Source organism: Paroedura picta, chromosome 3, assembly GCF_049243985.1.
Source record: "Paroedura picta isolate Pp20150507F chromosome 3, Ppicta_v3.0, whole genome shotgun sequence".
NCBI classification, from domain to species: Eukaryota; Metazoa; Chordata; class Lepidosauria; order Squamata; family Gekkonidae; genus Paroedura; species Paroedura picta.
In genome coordinates this window covers 61,298,855-61,319,833 of record NC_135371.1, presented here as the reverse complement: position 1 = coordinate 61,319,833, position 20,979 = coordinate 61,298,855, and the positions used below count along the sequence as shown (strand labels likewise).

Sequence of the window (20,979 nt, the reverse complement as noted above, 5' to 3'; positions counted from 1 at the left end):
CTTACTGTAATAAGAAGCAAAGAAAAGCCTTAGGCACAGATGTCTCTGATATGCAGCTGCTGGCTACAAAACACCCTACCAAATAGAGACTGGATAGCCCTTCAGCTCTGCAGTGCTTCCTCATTTGCAAGAGGCACATAAAGGAAAATTAGAAACCAAAAATGCCACCTTCCATAATTTTTATAGGTACATTTTGCACCTGTTTCTCATCTAAAGGAAGTGGTAAATGAATGGCTGGAATCTGGAGAACAACACTGCTGTACTCACTCCAGATAAAAAACAGCCAATGTACCAGCTGTCCAGGCATACTTAAGAGGAATGGGGAGTGTTACTGAGAGTCTGGCCTCTCTTAACCTTCCCTCCTCTCACAGCACTTTGGAGCTACAGAATTAGTAGGCACAGAATGCACCCCTTAGGCAGCCATGACAGTTAGAGGTATGAATAAAAACAACCTGGCTAATAGTGCCAGAGCCGCAGGAATATACATTTTAAAAAGTAAATAAAATACAGAGAATGAGTATTTAAAATTAACAAAACTCCAAATGGGGAATCCTCTGTTTCAAACAGCTAGAAAGTACTATATAGGGTAAGACTTAAAAAGCGAACAAACATTGCTATTGTATGCAGTTACTCCAGTCTAAGCCCAATGAAGTCAATGGCTTTAGACTGGAGTAGTTCTGCATAGGAGTGCATGGCTAACCTCCCCAAATCCACTGATATTGCTTTGGTTCATTTTTATTCCCATTCTTCATCCACTGAAGTCTTGCATGACAGCTGGCAGGAGGAACAACTGAGGAACTTCAGAGCCACAGGAGAGCAGCAAAATTACTTTCCCCCTTAGCTCAGCTAGACGTGTGAACTACAGTGGAAACCACTTGTGGTACAATTGATCTGTCCCATTGGTCTGTCCCATTTAGAACTATTCCCCCCCAAAGGAAAAACCGGAGAAAGGCCTTAAATGGTGGGAGGCTTCTACAGAAACCCCTGTACAAATAACGGTTGGATCTAGGGGTATGTCTGCTGCCAAAAGACAGCAGCACCATGTCTTGTCCCTTGCTTCTCCCAGGTGAAACAAAATGTATGATCTGGAGTCATTTAACTGAGGGTTCCTCTGCCCCTTCAAGCAGCAGCTAGTTTAGTAGAGTGGTAGGGAAGGAGAAACTTGCAACAGAATGATGGCCCCTCAGATATATCACTAGACAATATGTAGGGCTGCTATTTTTTATGGCAGTAATACACTCCCCTTAAAATCTAAGGGCCATTCTGCATGACTTTAATATAGCCCTAGTCTTACATTTTGTTTTTGCCACTAAAACTACGTTCCGCATGACGTTGTGAGCAATCTGCAACACTCCTGCAACACTAGCGCCAAAATCGCTTCGTTGTAGCGATTTCCGGGGAATCGGGAAAAGTGGATTCACCCTCAGAAAATTGCTACACTCTTGCCAACAACCTGCAACACTTGCGAAAAAGACATGTGCGTTCTCAATGTAGCAGTTGCAACAAAGTCCCTCCCCCTGGCTCTCTCCTCCGAACGTCCGGTGAAGCGATCGCCATTTTTCCCCCCTCAGAGCGGGGAAAGCAACGAACCAGCGAGGCTTCATTCACCCAGCGAGGCTTCTCTGGCTACAGTCCCTCCACAGAAGTGCTTTAAAGCTCCCCTAAGTCCCCAAGCACAACACAGCCCCTCGTTCACCAGTTCCCTTTAATTTCGGCCAAAAATCGCACCTGTGGGGGGGGGATTTTTTTTCCACTCGGGGGAGCGTGGTAACAATGAATCGCCAGCTCGCACGGCAACTAGATGGGTCTCTCCATTGCAACAAATCAACGCATATTCGTTGCAACATGTGAGTTTTTTTTTTTAAACCTGTGCTTAAATGGAAAGGGGCTTTTCGGGAGCATGATAACAACCGTCCATTGGTTGTTCCGTTTGATTGATGGCCAGGGGTGGGAACAAACACAGAAAAAAATCGCTTCCTTTCTAGCGATTCCTGCGAGACTGGAAACCTGTGGGGAATGAATGAAAACGCTACTGATTCCACTACAAATGAAGGTATGCGGAACGCCGAGATTCCACTATTTAAAATAGTGTTTCCGCTTTGTGAAAGCAATTGGCAACATCGGTCCTTGTGCGGAATGGCCCTAATTTTGACCTTACAGTGTGTGCACACAAAAGTGGAAGGCCCAGCTACTCTTGCTCAGTGACGTTAAAGCTTCACTGGCCTGGCAGAGCACTTTTCCATTCTTAAGAGGTCCTTGTAATTAGCTTCAATGAATTAATTTTTTTTAAAGCAGCATTTTACTTGTGTGTACACAATTTCTTGGGGGGGGGGATTAGGATACTTTCTCACACACACATGTGCAAATCCTGTGAGCTATGCATGTGAAAATAAGTGCCATAAAAATAAATAAATTATGCTTCTACAGCCAGAATATAGGGAATGTCCTTAAGCAGACAGCTGAAGGTCACTTCAAAGGCTGCTACTGTAATCAGAATCTTCAGAGGGAGAAAATGCTTGTGTGTGGTTAATACAGGGGAAGAAATAGAAGACAAAAAAAGGAAAAAACTTTCCATGTAGGGATCACAGTTCTGATTGATTGCCCAGCTGATGATTGCGGGGAAACAGCCTACCAGCCGCTTTCACTCCAGCTCTTGTTTCATTTCCCCCTGAACTTCCATAGCAACCCATCTGCAGTGAGTGACTCTAATGTTTAATGGTCCTGCCATTAGCACTAATGCATTCCAAACACTCAGCATCTGCTGTCGCGCATTCAGATGGAAACACAAAAATAACCACGTTCAGCGCAATCTGTCATAAATTCCAACTTGAGGTTATAAAATAACATACCAAGAGAGAGAATGAGAGAAATGGCCAAAATTAACAAGTCACTTGGTTAAAAAACAAAAGAAATAAGATAGGAAAATACATAACAGAATCAATAGATCAAAGAAAAGAATGGTGAAAAAGGGACTCCAGGAAAATGGAAGTGTTGGTAAAATCCACCTAGAGTTGCCAAGAAATGAGAGCTGTAGCTATTTGAGGTGTGGAGTTAATGCCCATTGATCATGTCAGTTAAATGTTAACAGAATCTTGAAAAGACATAATAATTACTTTAAGGTAAATAATTATGGTATATGTAGGTTCAGACAGTGTCAGTGGAGCAACCAATTAAAACACATTGACATGACCATCTTTTCTAAAGTACCTGGAGATCCCATAGAAAATTTCAGCACAACATAAACAGAAAATCTGCAAATAATGGGGATGGCAGAATATTTTAGATTCTAATAAAAACAGGATAAACAGGAAAATATCTGTGTAGTCTTGTGAAAAAAACATCACATGGATCCACAAGTATCTTCTGATTCTATGATTCAGCTGTATATTTTTCAGAGAGAAACAAGATACCACAATTTTTATATTTTTGTAAAAGAATTACAAGTGAGATTTGCTTGCTAAAAATATGTGTTTGTGCATAGTAAGATTTCTTTTGACGCCTCTTCTAAGGATCAACCCAGTTTCAAGAACCTTACAGTACATGGTTAGTATTCAGGGCCAATCTGCACTTCTAAAAATTTAGTGTTAAGCAACCCCAATTGCTTAATGCTATTTAAAAATGCGCCCCCTGCAATTTCCCACCTCCTCACTCTCCTCCCACTTTTTTACGCTTCCTGGCACTCCGCACGGCTGAATAAAATAGCTGTGAAGAGGGACTTGCAATACCAGCAAGTCTCCCCCTGCCTATCAATCATGGCAGCCAGCCAATCAGCTTTCTCCTAGTTTAAAGAAATCTTTTTTTTTTAAGTCAAACTTCTCCATTGCTATGCCTATGCATAAAATCCTTTGGGGGGAAAGGTATAGAGACATGTTTTGTGCATTAATTGGTGGGGAATTGTTTTTTTTTTTTTGCTTTGCATTGGTGATTTAACATGTATTAGTTGCTACAAGCAGTATGTTTAAAAAAAGAGAGGGAAATGGAAGGAGGGAGGGAAAGACTTTGAAGCAGAGGCCATGGGAGACAGGCAGCAGAAGTTATGAGAATGGGGTTCCCCTGATGGAGCCCTTGGAAATCTGCATGGAGCCAGCATCAAACACAGAGAGAGGAGACCAGCATGACAGCCTCCTTGGGAGCAGGGGCTGGACTGGGGAGGGGTGGGGTGGAGCCGCAGACAAGGACATCAGTAATAACCCAGGTGGTCAGGGAGGTGACAGTTAACTTCAACGGGATGCTAATTAATTTGGCCAAGCTTTCTCCCTTGTCAGCGGTAAACTCAGACTGCCCTGCCATCCCCACAGAAGCGCTGGCACCCTTCAAGCTACCCCATTGGCACAAACACACACACACTTTGCTGTCAGCACAAACACGTCTTCACCACTGTGAGTGGCTAAAGGGGAGCTTGAACTCCGCATGTACCCCTCGGGCTCCCAGTCCTCCCACTGTTTGCATGGAGCTGGGGCCAGCAAGCTGGGAGAATTAATCAGTGCCTCCGATTCAGCATGGCTGCAATAGGAGCCCCTTTTCAAGCTGCAGAGCTGCTTTCTCTCATTCATTCTTAAAGCAACAGCAGCCACTTAACGTAGCAGCACCAGCACGCTCGCTGCCCACAGCTCCTTTGCTCCAGCCTCGGCAGCCCACTCCCTACTCTCACTCGTTCTCCTTCTCCTCTAGCTCCAAGCTTGCTACTCAGTCACTGCACCACCGCAACTGCTGTGTTTGCACCATTCATCCACCTCTGGGCTGTCTAAAAAACAAGCGAACCAACAGGGATTTAGCAAACTGCAAGGTAAGGGGAAGAGCTTCAAAAAAAAAAAAGAAAGAAAGAAAGAAAGAAAAGAAAAAAAGGAAAAAAAGGAAAAAAAAAAAGAAAATCCCCATCCCCAGGAGAAGGGAGAGGGAGGCGGGCTTGAGGGTGGGCACTGGAGATGGAGACTGCGCTGCTTTGCCCACATTGTCCTTGACGTGTGGCTTGCTGCTCGCTCTCCTCCATCTAGCGCTAGATGGCTGGGCGAATCCACTTTTTGGGATTCCCCAACTATCGCTTCAAAATGGAGGATTTAGCTGCTGGTTTGCTGCTGGGCTGCTGGGTACAGACGACGTTGTGTAAAAGGTTAAAAAAAGTGTCTGCATAAGGTTAGGATTTTACATTTTAACTTGAGTGCGGAATGGCCCTCAGTTTTCCAGGCAGGGCCACAACTGCTTTCTTTCTAAATTCCAGCATCCCCTTAAAGAATAGACAAGAAAAAGAAATAATTATCCTTTCAAATAACATTTTCTTCCACCTCAATGAATGATTCAGATAGTTATGACATTGTAAAAACACCAAGTTCATCCATTTCTAAGTATCTATGCAAAGTAAGTGACAGATGCTAATAACAGCATGAAAAAAACTGAATGACTGAAGATGATGTGTGTTCCTTCAGAACATAGTCCTGGGATACTGGAGGACTGGATCTATGCTCCCTAAGACATCCAAGAGAGCAGGGAGGTAAGGAGCCAGGTGTGATAAGAACACACGTTTCATCATCAGCAAGAGTGACAAATATAGTCTGCCATTCTAATATACATCTTCAACAATAGATGCTCTTTTGAATGATATTATCAAGAGTTTGTATCTTGCCTATACAGAAAGAAAAATTTTGCATCTAAGCTTACAACAAGAGGATTACAACCACTCAACATATCAATGATAAATGTATATGAGCATCTGGAGCAGCTTTTTATTAAGATAATGCCACCAAATTTGCACAGAACATATGCCTAAAGGTATCCCCTGTGCAAGCACCGGTTCATGTCTGACCCTTGGGGTGACGCCCTCTAGCGTTTTCATGGCAGACTCAATACGGGGTGGTTTGCCAGTGCCTTCCCCAGTATGCCTACCTCTCCTCTAAAGACCCTCCAAGTTTCAAGGGATTTGCTTGAAGGGGGCCAATTTCACAGAGTCCCAAGTTAGATGCCTCTTGGCAAAAGACTCAGTTGTCTCCACTGATTCTTAAAATGGTAGTCAATAACATTTGTTTTAAAAAACAACCCTGGCCACAGTTTCCTATGCTTAAAACAAGTGATTAACAATAAAAAAGTCTAACCTTTCAATTCTAGCTTTAACTGAGGAAGTGAATAGTGACTTGTGGAAGTTTATATGCTACGACCATTTTTTAAAGTCTTTTATGGTGCTGTTGGACTCTTCTTCTTTTCTATTGTTATAGACAACATAACACGGCTACTCTACCTTATCTATCAGCATACAGAATGCAATTGTAGATTGTCACCCCTAAAGCAGATTCTTCTAACACTGCAAGTTGTTGACTGAAAACTGCTTGGGACTGTAAGAACTGCAGAAATTGGCAACTGAACTTCTCTGAAACTTAAATCCTTGATAATTTAATCATCCCAAATAACTGGTGTTCATTTGTTTTCCCCTATAGACGGCTCTATAGCAAGACAATGATTGAAAGCCCTATAATGAATACTAGGATATGCTTTATATTTATACATTTTCCCTTCCCCTCCGCATTTTGTAGCTTCATAATAAAGAAATGTATTTATTCACTTGCTTTGCTGAGTGGAGCTCAGAATTATTCCTCAGTACCTGCTTGGGGGCATAGGATGTGCTATGAAGAGTATCCCAGGTATGCAAGAGAACAGCTCTGGGCAGTCCTGATAAAGCAGTGGCACTCTGCAGAAAGGTGCTAGAGCATGTCGGATTTGGGTGGCTTGTTCCTAATTACCTGCACCTTGATTAACTGGTATGATTGGTACCATTAAAATATTTTCCTGAGGATTTCAGAACAGTTTGCAGCACAAAATAAGCTAGCAGTCCACAGGCATGAAAAATCATTTTAAAGAGGATAATTAACCTTTCTATGCCTCTCATAGGTACTGAATCAGATACGGTTGAAGCTGGCAGTGACCGAATACCACTTTCCATCTGCATGATGCTTAGTGGTCTGTGTGGAATGAGACTGGCTATCAATCAGTGGAGCAAATAAAGAGTTTTTAGCTGATTGGTCAATATTACATTTGTTTTCCTTTATATCCGATGCACAGAAAAGATTAATCTGATACAAACCAGTATGGAAACCTACATCGGTTCTGCTTAAGCCATAGTAACTATACTTGTCTGGTTAGGTATAACCCTTATAATACGTAACCCCTGGTTAGGTATAACCCTTATAATCAAATCCTACAGTTACATACTATGCCTGTTTACTCAGGTGTAAGTCTTACAGTAAGGAGTTTCCCCAAGTTCATGTGCCCAGGATTGTAGACCTGTTGGAACGAGTGTTGTGCAGTCCAAGAGCAATAGAGATTCCATTCCTGTTTCTAAGGTTCTTCTTCAGAAAAGGATGTGGTTTATTTAGATGCTAGGGATTGGCTTGGGTTATCTTGGGCAACAAGAAAAGCTGCATTATAACTTCAGATATGAATCTATATGCTTTTGGAATTCAAAAACACTATTTTCAATTAAAACTATATATGAGGGTCTGGGACAGCTGTTCCTAAAGATAATGCCACCAAATTGGCACCAAATGTACTTCTCTCCACTGCTTCCTACAATGGTACTCAATTTCTTTTTAAAAAGTCATAACTTGTTTACATTTTCCTATTCTTACAATGACTGATTAATAATACATTTTCTTACTTGTCCATTGAAAACTTTGAATATGCCAATCTTCCTTGTTGTGGCCTGTTAGTTCCCTTTCACAAATTAAATGCAGTTCCTTTGCAGACTCCTCATCCCTTTCCGTTGGTTTGCTACTAAGTGAATTTGCTTAAATGAACAATAGGAATACCTACAGGGAATAACAGGAGATGCCTGAAGGAATGCCAATTTACTTGTGAGAGCTCCCCTGAAATATACACACAAAGGTTGCAAGAAAAATGTGGATTTCAAGAAATAGGCCTTAGGACTAAAACAACAGCCTCTGGAGTGGAGTCACAGTCCCTGGGTCCAGATGGGACTGGAATGACAGCCATTCCCCCAAGTAGAATGAGAGCTTTTTGGACTAGACAGTGTTCTAGGATTGGAATGACAGGCCCCATAATGGAACTATAGTCCCTCGGCCCAGATAAACTGTTGTGGGGCTGGAATGACAGTCCCTGGGGTCGCATAAGAGTTCTGAGACTATAATGACAGTCCCCAGAATGTTAAGTGTTTGGGGGCTTGTTATTTTTTTCTTTTTTAAAGATCGGGACATTTTAACTATTATTGTAAGCCACAAATCAAAAGGACTAGCAGAATATAAATATTTTAATAAATATGTACATAACCAATGATGGTCCTTGAGTCTAGAATCAGTGCTTGGGGACTAGAATGAGAGCCCACAGAGTGGAATGACCAGAATCAATAGGATGGGAAAGAAATGACAGAATACTTCCACTACCCCAGAGATGGTCATTCCACTCAGGAGGAGGGGGTATCATTCCAGTCCCAGAATTGTCTATCTGGATTCAGAAACCATCATTCTACTCAAGGGCTGTCATTCCAGACCCAGGACAAGTCACTTTAAATCCAGTCTGCATTTTTGTTGCTGCAGGATGCTAGCTAGTATCAGACCCATTTTGCTCTTTTTTCCAGAGTTAGCTTCCTAATTAGTCAAGATCTGGGTTTCCAGTGCGCTTTTAGAGCACTTGGTGTGCCATCTTTACAATTTCACTCTGATTTTTTCTAACACGAATATGGAATAATTCTACTGGACTGATTAAATCAGCACTGAATATAATCTGGATTCATGATTTTGACTAAAAGTCATTGTACTTCAAGGCTTGAGGAAACTGACTCTGGAACAGAGAGTGAAATGGGTCTGATACTAACTGGCATCACATAGCATGAATGTCTGGGTTTCATTACTCTGGATGCTTGGAGTAAGTAGAAGTACTATTACAAAAGATATATTCTTACACGTTCAGTATTATATTGCATTATTCTCCTGTCTTTTCTTGTATTTAAACATATAGTATATCTTCTATATGAAACTCAAATACTTTGGCCACCTCATGAGAAGGAAGGACTCCCTGGAGAAGAGCCTAATGCTGGGAGCGATCGAGGGCAAAAGAAGAAGGGGACGACAGAGAATGAGGTGGCTGGATGGAGTCACTGAAGCAGTAGGTGCAAACTTAAATGTACTCCGGGGAATGGTAGAGGACAGGAAGGCCTGGAGGATCATTGTCCATGGGGTCACGATGGGTCGGACATGACTTTGCACCTAACAACAACAATATCTTCTATGTGTTACACAACATTGTATGTTTAATTATGTTTTACTTGGTGCTTTGTTTTTTATATTTGGTTTGGATAATGTGTACCCCCTTTTTGTGTTGTACCCCTGGAGAAAATGTCTGCGGGTGAAACCTATGGCATTATATTCAGCGTCCTCTCCCCTTCCCCTTTTACTCACTGAAACTAACGTGGAACATTGCCTAGCAACAGCCACTGAAAGAATCCGTTGCTAAAAGCTATATGCAATCCTTTAATTATTTTTGCATTTTTAAACCCCTCAATGTTTTTTTTAGATTTCACATATTCTGCAAACCTGGAGCTCGTTTCAGATTTGTAGAAAGATCTGTCTTGCCTGTTCAAAACTCCAGTCACCAGATTTCAGTACTCAAAGATTTCCTGACCACTATTAGAATATATGAAACTATTAGAATATATGACGATGAAACTCAAATACTTTGGCCACCTCCTCAGAAGGAAGGAATCCCTGGAGAAGAGCCTAATGCTGGGAGTGATTGAAGGCAAAAGAAGAAGGGGACGACAGAGAATGAGGTGGCTGGATGGAGTCCCTGAAGCAGTAGGTGCAAACTTAAACTCTGGGGAATGGTAGAGGACAGGAAGGCCTGGAGGATCATTGTCCATGGGGTCGCGATTGGTCGGACACGACTTCGCACCTAACAACAACAACAACAACTGCTGACTCATGTTCAATGTATGGTCTACTAAGACTTCTAGATCCTTTTCGCACACACTACTGCCAAGACAAGTCTCCCCCATCTTATATTGGTGTATTTGGTTTTTCCTACCTAAATGCAGAACTTTACATTTGTCCCAATTGAACCTCATTTTATTCAGTTTAGCCACTTCTCGAACCTATCAAGATCATCCTGTATTCTGTTGCTGTCTTCAATTGTGGTTGCTACCTTTCCCAGTTTAGGATCATCTGCAAATAAGAGAACACTCAAATCTACGTTATATTTCTCCACCGAAGAAGTGAGAAGAGCAGACAAGACCTTCTTTGCACATGGACTGTTGCTTGACTTCCCTTGGTCACTTAGACCTGGCTTGATAGTAACAGTAGAAGACAGTACCTTGAATCTGCTGTCCTCTTGACTTGGCCCCCTCTGGTCAACCTTTAGAGCAATCTCCTCAAAGGACTGTGATGAGGAAGCCAATTAGTTTATCAGCCATGTTTTGTTGGAGGAAATGCAAGTATTTTCAAAGATATACTCGTTCAAATGTGACTACTTTTGTCCAAAAATACTTTGCCATAGTATGTATGATAATAGCAAAATGAACGAGTTCAGTATTTTCAGTGTTACATTGGTTGTGCTGTGGATATCCACTCTTGAGAAAAAACTTTGCTCATATGGTCTATCCAAACAGTTAATACTGTCTCTGGGTTTCAACCGAGCAAAGGAAATGATAAAACAAAGAATCCTAGATATCCATCGCCAACAGGATTTCAATCAAGTAAAAAAATCCACTTTTTCCAATGCCTCCACTTAATAATTTGAGGCCATTACCTTATTGTTTCCCCAGAAAATAGATCATTTAATCTCTTACGATATAACATGCTCCCATCCACTTTGAGGGAAGGCTTATTCAAAAAAATACCTATCATTTATGCATCTGCCAGGATGGGAGCATAGAGACATCTGAACATGTATTACTATTACTCCAATGTAGGCTGTACGATCAATTCAGGGGAGAACTTATACCTTCCCTGCAGAATAAGCCCAACTCAGAGGCAATCAAAAACATGTCAGACAAAAGCACAGAAATAACTTCTGTTGTGGCCAGATTTGCTTGGAGAGCTATCAAAACAAGGAAGAGCTGGGTGGATTTGGAGCAAGTTAGGTAGAGATAGTTTCAATTGTTTGAGATAATGCTTGTGAGTTTTAAAATTAGAATGATTCTTATAGCTGGAATGTTTTTAAATTTTATAATATTTTAGTTATCAATGATTCTTTTATGTACCTTATTAATGCCAGATGTTTTTATGTATTTTGTAATTTGACTACTGGTCTAGTACCGTAATAATAAAGACTTGACTTGACTTGTTACAAAGGTTAACTTGTTCAAATATGCTATTTGTGCTAGTGTGACTGCATTAGACTGTGCACAAGTAGCACAATTATTTTGTTCAGAGCAAATTGTGTACTTTACAGTTCTAAAACCAGAGTATTCTAACCACAAGCATTGCTTAGTGCCATCCTAATAACACTTTCCTCAAAATAAGCCTCATTGAATAGACTGCTGTAGTGTTCGGAGTACAGCTGCTTAGGGTTGGCTCATGCTGTCTCCATCTTCACTCACTGCATCAAGTGTGAGATTAAGCTTCACGCTGACAAATTGAAAAAGTTGTCTCTGCTGCTATTTAAACTAGCAAGGCCAGAAGTACCGAGGTATAGAATTCATGAAAATGCTATCATCAGTAAAGCACTGGGAAGGAAAAAGAGAAGAATAATGATCCAACAAGAGAAACAACAAGAAACATGTCCTTTCCAGGATGCTGTTTTGAACAACATTGATTTTGAGTTCAGGCCATGTCTGTTCTTCCTTGTTGGGAAACAGCTTTAAGAACAAAGACATGAAATCAAACTTTCCCCTCATACCAGCAAGAGAGCAGCTGTTATCAGCCCAGGGGAGAATGCACGTGTCCAAATGAGAAAAGGGCCGTGGTAGATGCATCTTAGAAAGCATCTCTTAGATTGAGTGCACACGGGCAGGGAAAAGTGGGATGGTGCCAGCATGACAGTGGGGCTAATCCCTGTGTACACACAATGCTGATGCCATCTGGGCTCCCTCCTGGCCCTGGTTCACATTAGGGACTCTGATGGCTCTTTGGCAAGGGAATGCACATTCCCTGTCTTGCCGTCGTAGCCATCAAAGGTCTGGCCGGGGCAGGCGTGTGCTCCCCCCCAACCATGGTGCTGCAGAGCTGAAAGGGGTGTTTGTACACCCCCATGATTGTGGGATAGCGGCATCCTGTGGTGGGACCTCTGTGCCTCCTCACCCCCTGTTGCCACTGCCTCTGCGAGGCATGGCAGAACTTTCCTATCCCAGAGTTGTGTGTGCACACACACAAATCTGAGGCAGACCGTGACTGTGCGCTGGCGAAAACGTGCATGCACGGCTATTCTGTGCATGCGCGTTAGCGCCACCTGCTGGCGAAAACGTGCATGCACGGCTATTCTGTGCATGCGCGTTAGCGCCACCTGCTGGCGAAAACGTGCATGCGCGCGGCCGGGCCGGCAGCTTTCCCTCAACCCCAGAGGCGGTCCTCAACTGGAAAAAGGTTGGGGACCGCTACTATAGACTATGTTATGCTGCTCTAGACAATTGTAAATTTTAGGAAACGAGGAGCCTTCTTTAATTAAGGCTAAGAGTAGTGCAACCCAGGTCTTTATTTATGAAGAACAAAGGTCGCCAACATTCTGCTGATGGGTGCTATGGCATCTATTAACACCTTTCCTGGTGCTTGCCAACTGCTTTTAGAAAGTGGTTATGGGTAGTGAGATCAAATTGGCTGTGGAGATTTTTTTTTTTTTAAACCTGCTTTGATGGTAGCTGCTACCATACCACAATGGTCTTTACTGAAGGTAAGCTATGTGTTTATAAGAAAATGTTTTTTAAATATTTCTTCATTTAAAAGGCATACTATTAGACAAAGCTTCTGGCTGAAATGTTGAAGAATTACTATGCATGTCCACTCTCTGACATTTTGTTGGCTCTCTCCCCTGTTGTAGCCATTTTATGATTGACTCCCATTTCTTGTGGCAACCATTTTATAGTTTGGCCCACCATCTTATGTCAGAATTCTAAAGGTGCCCAGAGGCTCAGAAAGACTGGAGACCTAGTGCATATGTAGGTACCAGTTTTCAGAAAATAGTCAAAGCAATATATTGACATGGCTAAATATTGTAATGTTAACATTTTATTTAAAGGATGTTAAAATCAAAAGCTTACTTCTTCATGGCCTGCCAGACAGAGCATGTCCACCAGGCATTTGGTTGGGGCCAATGAACGCCAATGCCGTCTGGGCTCTTCCGTATAAGGCTGACCCTCCCCTGTGACTATTTGAGAGAACTGTAGGAACACCATTGACTGACAGCTGGTTTAATTGTTTTTAACAGGCTTTTGATTTTTAATCATTATGTTATAGTCCATAAGTGAACTGTATTTTTATGTTGATTATAGATGGAAACTGTCCCAAGCCAGCTTGCTGGGGGGTGTGGGTGTGGTAAAGAAATCCAATAAATATATAAAATTATATTCCATGAAAATGAAGGATTTCTGCCATGCATTAATGTGACATTCAGGAACTATTTCTTTATTAAAACATTTATACCCCATCTTTCCTCATGGTTCCAGGTGGCTTACAATAATGGTTAAAACACTTCAATTTAAACTAAACTAAAATAATAAACCCAAAGCTCTTCCTCTTGCTTCCCTTCAAAGTTGCCTGCCTTTCAAATTCCCTCAAAAACCTTGATAAAAAAGCAGGCTTTACAGCACTTTGCTTCTTCAGGAAGCCCATTCCACAGAGCCAGATGGGCCACCCTAAGTGGTGCGATAGCTACAGTTGACATCTGGAAGGAGAGAGCCCAGCTAATATTTGGTTTCCAGGTGATGGAAGACTACAGTTAATTGAACTGAATCTGGAAACAGACTGGTAGCTTTTTCATAGTGGGCAACATGTGTTCCCTGTGACTAGCTCCTAATAACAGTGGGGCTGCCATATTCTGAATCAGTTGTAGTTTCTGGGTTGCCTTCAAGGGCACTTCCATGTAGAAAACATTGCAGTAATCCAACCATGAAGTTACAGAACCACAGAACAGGATAACTAGATAAGCTAAATGTAGGTAATGAAAGAGTTGGCAAATTTCACACAGCTGATAAAAGGCCTTCCTGGTCACCCTGCCAACCAGCTTTCCAACGGGTAAAGCAAGCTCTTCTGCTGTTTTTCTTCCTTTAATTAATCTGTTCTTATATCTTTGAATGGCTCAGACTATTTATGCACTGGGAACTTCACTGCCCTAGCTCCCATGCAGGAGCACAAATTGGGGGCGGATGAGGTGCACCAGGCCCAATGCTCCCCCATGTGGGTGCAGGAAGAGGTGGGGCAACCTGCCACATCTAAAACTCCAGCCTGCAGCTTGGCATGAAACCTCCAGTGCATAAATGGTCTGTTAGACCAAATTAAAATCAACTAAATATCAGCTTTCTTATTTTTATGTTTAATAACAACTGACAAATACTTCACTACTGCTAGGGTAGTTTTAGCGTCTGTTTTGGCCAATAATTTAGCATATGCTGTTTTTCAAAGAGCAAGGAAGGTTCCTTGAGCACCCCCCCCCCCAAAAAAAAAGCTCTTAACCTGCTCTGAAAAAGCCCTTATCTAGGACTAGTGAATTCCATTCTTTTAGAATATTACTCTTAGGTAAAGGTATCACTTGTGCAAGCACTGTCATGTCTGACCCTTGGGCTGACGCCCTCCAGCGTTTTCATGGCAGACACAATATGGGGTGGTTTGCCAGTGCCTTCCCCAGTCATTACCGTTTACCCCCCAGCAAGCTGGGTACTCATTTTGCCGACCTCGGAAGGATGGGAGGCTGAGTCAACCTTGAGCCTGCTGCTAGGATCGAACTCCCAGCCTCATGGGCAAAGCTTTCAACTGCATGTCTGCTGCCTTACCACTCTGTGCCACAAGAGGCTCTTATATGAGTCTTAGCTTTGTCTTATCTGAATTCAGCTTTAGCTGTCTTAGCCACCTGACCACAGCTTCAAACCACCAGTTCAGAACCAAGAAGGAGGCTTGGATAATGAACTATAGAGCTTAATGTCATCTGCATATTGATGATACCCAACCCAAAACTTCAAGCAATCTCATTCAGCAGGATGGGTGAGAGAATAGACCCCAATAGCATTCCACAAGGTAAGTTCCATGCAGTTGATTTTGTACCTCCAGTGGAAACCATTTTTGTCCAGGCAGAAAAAATAAATTCAGAGTAGGGTATTTTAAAAAAAATATCTGATCCAGCCCTTAGATGAGGTAAACTACTGAAAGCCAACATAATGTCAGGATCAGTCCCTGCTCTCTGCCATGTTTGAGTTTTGTGAACCTAAGAGACTCCATCTTGGTGTATTATGTCTTTGCTAACTTTCCCATGTAACCAGAATGCTTATGCCTGTAGTTTTCCTTTGATTCCCCCCTCCCTTTGATCTCTGCATTTTCACACTGCATAGTCTCCCTACTGTGAAACATTGTTGCCGGTGTTCCTGTAAACATCTTATCTGCTAGCCTGGGGCGCCGGCCTGACTAAGGCCGTGCTAACTTTGGCACCTTGGCAGGAAGCCTGGGATGGCACCTGGATGAGAGGGTGACCCCCTCCCCTTGGGAATGCTTGGGTTTCGGCGGGAGAATTGTATTAATAACTGCCTGCTTTTCTGATAACGAACAGTCTTGACTTTGAATGTTAGAGTGTTCAGATCTACTTCCAATTAAAGCTTTCTTCCTTTAGAAGTTTGTGAGTTTTGTCTGCGCTTGACAGTAAGTCAAGTCTCACAACACCTTTCCTCCGTCATAATGGCTGTGTACGGAGGGGGCACCTTTCTTGGCGACATCCCAGACGAGGAGGACGAAACAGTCGGTGCCCTGCATGGGGAGACCAAGCTGATCGAGCCACTCGATCTGGGGGACTCCTCGAACAGGGGAGGACTGATGCTCACGTCCGTGGGGGCGCGGGCCCGAACCGCCGCCCAGATGCTGGTCCGGTGTGGAATGGCATGGGCACTCGAAGGCTTCAGCCCGGCACCACAGTTTTTTCTGGAGCGGCACATTACCGATGGATGGCGCAGGTCCCGTTTAGATCGAGTAGGGTCCAGCGTTCCCAAAAGGAGCACCCAACCTAGAAGCCGAAGGGGATAGCTGCTGGACCTCCGTGACCGGATGGGCCGAGTGGGAGACGGGCTCACGCCGGTGGCTGGCAAGTTGGGAGAAGAGTCCCAACAGATGGCCAGGTGCCTCCTGGCCGAGATGTGTCGCCCCGCAGCTATCCCCGAGGAGGGGTCAGCAATCGCCCTCCTGGCTGGGCCATGGGACGTGGAAGGAGCGAGGCTGACTGGACAGCCCGAGGAACCGCTACTGTGGGGCCCACCACCACGAAGAGCTGGACCAGAGCCACCCGAGCCGCGCCTGCTGCCACCGTGAGGAGACAAAGGTGACTGCCGGGAGCCCCAGCCCCCACCCCAGGGAGAAGGAGCGCGGCCCCGAGAGCCCCGACCATTGCAGCCTCCAGGGGAGGGGGTCAGGCCAGGAGATCCACGGAGGCCTGAGGCCCTGAACCCACTGGCGCTGTTCGAGTGGGAAGCGGTAGGAGGGTAGCCAGCCACCCCTGCACCCCGGCCTCAACTGCTGCCACAGCTCAGAGGGTCAGAAATTCGTTGCATGTACCGGTTCAAGACTCGATTCACCGGGGAACCCAAGGCATTCCCTGGGTTCCTGGTCCACTTCCAAGCCTATATGATGGAGGTGGACTTCACATTCCAGGACGATGCCAAGCTGAATAGACGGCAAAGCCGCCAAATGGTTCGTGGATCTGTACTGGTACGCCCCGGCAGAGGTGCGCAACTACAACCGCATCATGTGCTGCATGAGAGAGAGATTCGAGGATTCTTTCGAGGTGGAAATGGCGGAGGCCAGCCTAAAACTGATGAAACAAGGGACCATGTCGGTGAGCCAGTACACCAGAGAATTTTGGAAGCTGGCCGCGGCAGTGCCCTGCTGGAGTGAATCCCAGCGCATCCACGCCTACAGGGAAGGGCTGCACAAAGATCTGGTGCAAAAATGCCCACCTGGATAACCCAGAAACGGTGATGGGTTGGGCTCGCTTGGCTGGTGAAGTGGAAAGAGAGCTATATGTAACCACTAGCGGTGTTCTGTTGTTTTCTCTTTTGGGTCTGTCTTCTAACAGGTTTTCTCTTGGTATACTTCTGGCTTTGTTAATCTGTTCCTTGATCTCACTGGCTGGGTACTTAAGTTCCAAAAAGGTTTGTTGTAGATAATTTAGGTAGGAATCTCTATCCGTGGGATTGGAGCAGATGCGGTTGTAACGTAGGGCCTGGCTGTATGCAATGGATTGTTTGGTAAGTTTAGGATGGTAGCTAGAGGCATGCAGGTATGTTTATTGGTCAGTAGGCTTTCGGTATAAGGTGGTCTCTAGGTATCCATTGTTTATTTTTACTTTTATTTTATTTATTTTATTTTATTGTTTATCTTTGTTGGTCTGAAAGGTACTATGGGACTCTGATTTTATTGTGCTACTTCAGTCCAACATGGCTACCCATTTGAAGCTATATGAAAGAGTTGTATATTGGTTTGATTGGCCTAAAGACATCAACAACTTGTTTCCATGTACTAGTATGAATGCCCTACACAAATAGTGCATATAGTGGCTGGATTATGGAATCATCATCCGAATACCACTTTCTAAAACCAGAAGAAAACATCTTTTCATTGCTACTTGTCTAATTTTGCAGAATCAGTAAAATTTCATGCGAATCAGGACCAGCACCTCCCAGGGCACTCTAACAGAGGACCACAGAATATGTTAGCAGCAGAGGACAGCTGCAGCAGCAGCCCTACTGAAAGAAAATTTCACATGATGAAGATTAAATATGATTTGCTTTGTGTCTGTGTGTGTAATTGTTTCCGGATCCCACTCTAAGTCCAGTAAGTTATAAAAACAGACAGGGAAATATCAATGGCTTGGGGGGAAGGAGTCACAAAGGCCTCTGCATTGTCCACTGAGGTCAGAGGTTCGTGTCATAATCACCCCAGAAGGAGTGTTATATATCTGCCAATGGCAGATAACAACCTGATGTTACCCTGCTGAGGTTGTCTTGTTCTCTTCACTCCTATAGAAGATCTGTCTCAGCCCCTACACTTTGAGTCTAGGACATTCTGATTAGATTCCATTGTTCACAGACAAAGCAGCAAAGTAAAGCAGGATCATAAATCATTAATCTCCCATGAGTGTGAGTTAGCATCATAGCAGTCAAAAAGAGCGCTGCAAACAGATTTGTAGATTCATGGGTAAATCTACCATGACCTGGGTGTAAACTGCACGGAGGTTTTATTCCAATCCCAGGTCAATTCAGTCCCTGCCCTCTACACAGAATGCGATTTCTGTTTGGATTTTGGGTGATTTAAATTTTCCTTCTGCAGCAAGAAGGATTGATCCGGAGTGACCCTACCTTTATTGTTCGATATCTTAGAGCAGGGGTAGTCAACCTGTGGTCCTGCCAGCAAACGGTGGCAGGGGCTCATGGGAATTGTAGTCCATGAACATCTGGAGGACCACAGGTTGACTACGCCTGTCTTAGAGTTCTTTTAATCCTCAATATATTTTAAAATCCGGATTGGGAAAGAAAGCTCCGTGGTAGAGAACCTCTGATAGGTCACACCTGGTCATGTGACAAGCTTGCCTTAAAGGAGAAGTCCCTAATTTCTCTCAACTTCTGTCGGTCCTGGATTTTTCCTCCCTCATCTGCCTTTTTTGATCTTCTCCCCCCCCCTCCAAGAAAAGAAAGAGGCTCCCTGCTTGGCTCCTCCCCCCCCTTCAAGAAAAGAAAGAGGCTTGGCTCCCCCCCCCTTCTGAACTACCCTAACCACATGCAGAAGACTTTCCTATTTCAATGGGGAGGGGGGGGGGAGAGGAAGACCCGAGTTCAAAGCGATCTGAATTCAACAGGATTGACAATGAAATAAACAAAGTAAGTGCAGACTCTGCCCTGAACAACGCCCAGAAATTCATTAAGTGATCTTAAATCAACTGAATGGCTAAATCAGTTCTGATTTATTTATGAACTAGTAACCAAGCCCGCTGTAATCACAATACAGTGGGCGATAGGCAAGGGAGCCCCCGGAAGCCGCACGCAGGGCGGCTGGCGGGGGCTCCCTGGCTGGTGGCCTGATGCTGCGGAGGCGCTTTGTGCCTCGTGCCTCTCGCCGCGTCAGGCCGCCGGCAAGGGAGCAACTGCGAGCCGTGCGTGGCGGGAATCGGAGAGCACAATCGGCAGGCGCTTTGCGCCTGCCGATTGGCCCCGCCGATGGTCTGTCCGGAGGAAGGGGCCAATCGGCACCCTTCCTCATCCCGGACAGAGCCCGCCCTAACTCCTCCCCCTAAGCCCTTACAGCTTTATTTAGTCCGCGGCGCCTAAGGCGCCGCAGGCGGGGTTAGGATTAGCAATAAAGCTCATTGCACAGAGAAACACAGTGGGCTCTAGAAAACTGTTGCTGTTAAGGACTGGCTAGGACCCATTTGTCCAGGCAGGACACACATTCACCACTGGGCTCCCACCTCAGCCTGCAGGCCACCCTTCATCTCTGCCATTACTGCTTATTTCCAGAGTATAAAGATAAGCTCCCCAGGCAAAAATGGCTGCTTTGGAGGGTAGACTCAGAGGCATTATACGCTTTTGAGGTCCCACACACAAATCACAAGGAGTATTTCTAACACAGGGTAGCCAACCTCCAGGTGGGGCCTGGGAATCTCCTGGAATTACAGCACATTGCCAGACTATAAATATCTCCCCAGGCAAAAATGGCTGTTTTGGAGGGGGGACTCTAAACCATTGAACCCTTTTGAGGCCCCACGTCTAAATCACAAGGAATATTTCCAATCCAGGGGTTGTCAACCATGAGGTTGAAGGGAAAAGCTTTTCCCCCTCAGACATGCCTCTTCAAAAGGAATGCATGTGCCCAACAGACACCCCTACATTGGTCTTAGAAGAGCAGCATGATGTCTACTCTTCAGCATGTCACAGGCCGACAGAGCAATGCATTCGTTGCCTCAGTTACAGTCAGAGGTTTCCTTCATAGCAGGCCTGAAAGGAAGGGGTGGGTGCAGAAACCAGAGCAAGAGCTGCAATTGGTCCTGAGTGGGGGATATTCGACCAAAAGAAAAAAGGCTGGTTTCATCAGTGGCTGCTGGACAGATCCCTTAGGCCACTGGTCCCCAACCTTTTTATCACCGAGGACTGGTCAATGCTTGACAATTTTACTGAGGCCTGGGGGAGGGGGTAGTCTACTCCTCTCCTCTTGACCACTGCCCTAACGCTCTCTGACTCTGGTCGCTCTGGTAACGTTTAAACATCCCTTCAAAATAAGATACAGATACGAGGGTTGGGGACCGCTGACCTAAACAACATCAACAAAACCAGTCTGTCAGGCAGGAAGAGAAAACTGATCTCCATTCCGCACCAGGATCTATGTGGCAAATTGGTTGCGGGATGAAAAAACGCCATTTTAAATTGTGGAATTCGTCGTTATGCATACCTGGCTTTGTAGTGGAATCCAGTTGCGTTTCTATCATTTCCCACAGGTTTCCAGTCTCTGCAAAAATCGCTAGCCAGGAAGCGATATTGCCGAGCTCGTCCCGCCGCTGGCCGTCAAGCAGCCAATGGGCGGCCGTTATCATGATCCCAAAAAGCTCCTTTCCCTTTAAGGAAGTTTTAAAAAAATGTCAACGACGTTGTGCATAACAGCAAAACTGTAGCGATTTCAATTTGTAACCATCGTGCTATTTTGGACGAGTACGGAATGGCCCTGACGATCACCTGAGAGCCCAAAATCACCACTGGAAAAGAACAAGAGCCCACTGTCACTCTGAAAGACTGGCCAGATTAGTGGCAAGGGAGGAGCTTTCATGATTCACTGCTCACTACTTCAAGGGACTCCCAAAAAGCTCCTCTCT

The 20,979-nt window shown here is 44.4% G+C and overlaps 1 protein-coding gene across 3 annotated transcripts in view; it reads right to left on the bottom strand.

Moving 5' to 3' along the window:
• The window catches only part of CACNA2D2 (calcium voltage-gated channel auxiliary subunit alpha2delta 2), an 861,961-nt gene that overhangs the window by 349,984 nt on the left and 490,998 nt on the right, over nt 1-20,979 (bottom strand). The gene's annotated exons all lie outside the window — the stretch shown is intronic.